Source organism: Petaurus breviceps, unplaced genomic scaffold (genome assembly GCF_028583685.1).
Source record: "Petaurus breviceps papuanus isolate PSGF00001 unplaced genomic scaffold, PetGlider_PUasm1.0 128, whole genome shotgun sequence".
NCBI classification, from domain to species: domain Eukaryota; kingdom Metazoa; phylum Chordata; class Mammalia; order Diprotodontia; family Petauridae; genus Petaurus; species Petaurus breviceps.
In genome coordinates this window covers 249,342-252,716 of record NW_027185664.1, presented here as the reverse complement: position 1 = coordinate 252,716, position 3,375 = coordinate 249,342, and the positions used below count along the sequence as shown (strand labels likewise).

General features: G+C 43.0%; 1 protein-coding gene across 2 annotated transcripts in view; it reads right to left on the bottom strand.

The window, feature by feature from the left end:
- LOC138172345 (membrane-associated transporter protein-like) overlaps positions 1–3,375 on the bottom strand; it is a 64,022-nt gene that overhangs the window by 41,154 nt on the left and 19,493 nt on the right. The gene's annotated exons all lie outside the window — the stretch shown is intronic.

Below are 3,375 nucleotides of genomic sequence, written 5' to 3'. Positions count from 1 at the left end.
TTGTTAAGGGATGAGGTGATGGAGGAGGGGTTTGTTAAGGGATGAGGTGATGGAGGAGGGGTTTGTTAAGGGATTAGGTGATGGAGGAGGGGTTTGTTAAGGGATGAGGTAATGGAGGAGGGGGGCTCTACCATCTGTGGTTCAGTGGTTAAACATTCTGGTCATGCTGCCCTCCAACTTGCTAGCTATTGTGGTCCTGTCTGGTTAGGACAGATAGTTAGGTATTGTGGTCCTGTCTTGGGCTAGATGGATGATGTGATTGTGATTGAATACAAGAACACACCTGTTTCTGTGGGAATGGGTCTGGGGCAAGTGACCAGGTAGAGACAGTAGTTAGGTTCCCATCATATGGACACAGATGCTGTTTCTGTGGGAACTAAGCATTCAGGGACACACCTGTTGTTCTAGTGATCAGAGAGGCATATATGAAGAAGTTAGGACATGGGGAGGGGGGGCTAGGTAGGTGCCATGGGCCTGCTGTTCACTAAGGCCAGGCCTATAATGAAGTTTGAATATTGGAACTGTGGGCAGCTTTATTAGGATTCCATCATTCCCCCCTCAAAGAGTCGGGACCCAAATTCACTTGGGAGAAGGGACAAAGGTCTCAGCTTCAGTAGCTTCTTCAGGCTGAAAAGGGGAGTAGAGCTGTTCCTGTCTCAGTGGGTCCCGAGGAGGAAACTGACTGGAACCGAGCATAGAGCACATCCAGGGGATGGTAGATGAGTGTGGCCTGGTATCCACTGTTTGCTGCCTGCCAAGTGTTGGTGAATTGGCCTGCAATCTGAGAGACCCAAGTCTGACAGGAACGTTCAATACAAAGGGCCCAAAATATAAGGAAAAAGACAGATATATCTAGTAACAGGCAGTTGACTAGGCCAAGTGCCCTTTGACCAAATTATTTAGGCTGTAGAAAAGAATATAATTTTAGGCTGAATGGCTCAGATCTAAACACATACGTTAGTAGCTCAGCTGTATCCCAGGCTTAGTATATGGGATAATGATTAACATTGCGTTTGTACTTTTATTTCACAAACTTCTTTTACCTTTGTCTAATTGTTCCCATGTCGTTCTATTCCAGGGATTTAACCTTTTACTTGACTATGCAGGTAGACAGATGACAAGCCCATGTGTTAATTTACCCAGTTGTTTGGGATATGGAATGACTACAGATTCAGATTGAGAACAGCAAAATTTCACATACCTGCATTGTAATTTTACTATCTTTTACTGATCACTTGCTCTAATTAGATAAATTTGTCATAAAAGGAAAAAGCAGGGACATGCTAGATATGACAGGATAAAACTTCCTTAGATCTTTTTGAATTCAGATATGATTCACTTTAATTCCATATCATAGCCAGACTCAGGAATGGCCAGGTGAAAAACATTCCTTTTCAAAGGAAGACAATGGGGAAACTGAGCCAGGAGTTTCCCATTTTACACTGAGGCTAAAATTGTCCTCTCAGATTTTCCCAAAAAGCAAACCTTCACCTGTATCTGGATTCCCTTTGAGTAGATTGTGGCATTTCTCTCAGATACTGATTTAATGCATTCAGCTCTATCTAAATTCAAACTCAAAATAAAACTAGTTGCAGTCCCAACATCTTTTACCTCAAAAGGCAAGTCTCACCAATCACAGCTTAGGGCTTGATACAATTGTTTTTGTTACTCTTGTGGAGCTAAAATAAGCAATAAAAGTTTACCATGACTTACATACATAAGATACTTCATTTCTCAGTAAGCCAAGTTCATTGTTTAGGAACTCCATAACCCAAACAAGCTTTTATTTTTCCTGGGGCTGATGACCTTGTCTACCAGATGGTTTCTGGGACTCTAGCAAGTTTACAAATAAGGAGAAATCAATAGGGACCCCAAAAAGGGGCTGATCTGCCTGCCCACCCTATGATATTATTCTTCTGGACTGATGAAAGCCACATACTTTCTGCATGGCAAGTCCTTTATTTTCAATACTGATTTTCTTTTTTTTTTGCCAGGATGTCTTTCAAGGTTCCCATATTTTATTTTTAGGATCCCAGTGTATGACATCTGGCACATGTGGCCTCCAGTCACCCCCTATAGCACTACATTTGAGGTGATTTTGACCATCTTCTTAAGGGAGGGAAGTAGGGAGTGTCTACCCTTAGAACTGCTGTGGGATAAGTTTTAGGTTTTAGCATTATAACAATAATCCCAAATAATTTTGCAATTTTTATAAGTGAAAGCCAACTTGTTTTAGCTTTAAGACAGGGTTAGCAGAACTTAATAAAATAACATACCTGGTTTTAAGCAATTTTTTTCACTGTCTTTTAGTTTCAACTAAATTCAGATTAAAAGTTTCTTTGTTGGGGTGGCCAGGTAGCACAGTGAGTAAGAGCACCGACTCCAGTGTCAGGATGACCTGGAGATCCAATTCTTGGCTCAGACACTTAGCACCCACCCAGAAACACCTGGCCGTGTAACCTTGAGCAAGTTACTTAACCCCAATTGCTTAGGGGCAGCCAGGTGGCTCAGTGAGTAAGAGCACCAGCTCCAGTGTCGGGATGACCTGGGGATCAAATCTGGGCTCCGATACTCAGCACCACACCCAGAAATAACTGGCCATGTAGCCTTGAGCAAGTTACTTAACCCCAATTGCTTTAAAAAAAAAAAGTTTCTTTGTCTAACACCATTGCTGGTTTGCAATGGTCACTCAAGTTTTACAATATACTACAGTTTAGGAATACAATAATAACACAAACAGCAAAATGACATTAATTGCATTTCCAAAACACATATAAAAATTATTGATAGAAGATTGGGCTTACCAAGTGTAGGAGCTAGGTGACTTCTGATTTGTTTTCTCCTCTCTTTTTCTCATCTCCCCACAGCTGCAGAGTCTGGTTGTGGGAATGGTCAATTTTGGAAGGAAGGAGAAAGAAAGCACCACTACTTGTGTGGGAGAGACTAGGGACCAGGTAGTGCTGGGAGGTTGTAGGGTCCAGAACCTGAATTAAAGCTCCAGGGGGACATTGTGAGGAAGGCATTTTGGTGAATAAGGAGGTGGGTCCCTGATGAACCCACAAGCTTCCTGATAGGAGCTGCTTGGTTTCAGGGAACTTGGAGTAGAAACTCCAGGTGCCAGTGGTGTGGGAGTAAGGACTTGGGATTTTGAGAGAAGAGGTTCATCTGCTTACCTAGAGGAGTGGGCTTCAGGGTGCCCAGGGGCCTACGGCTGTTGCCAGTGGGGCCCTGATGTAGTTGCTGCACCTCCCCCCTTGTTCCTTTCCCCAGGTGGGAGAGGTTAACTCAAATTTCCTACTATTCTAACTCTTCACTACAGCCTTAGCTCAGTCAGAGCCAGGATGACAGGTAAAGAATCTTGATGGTTCTAACCTT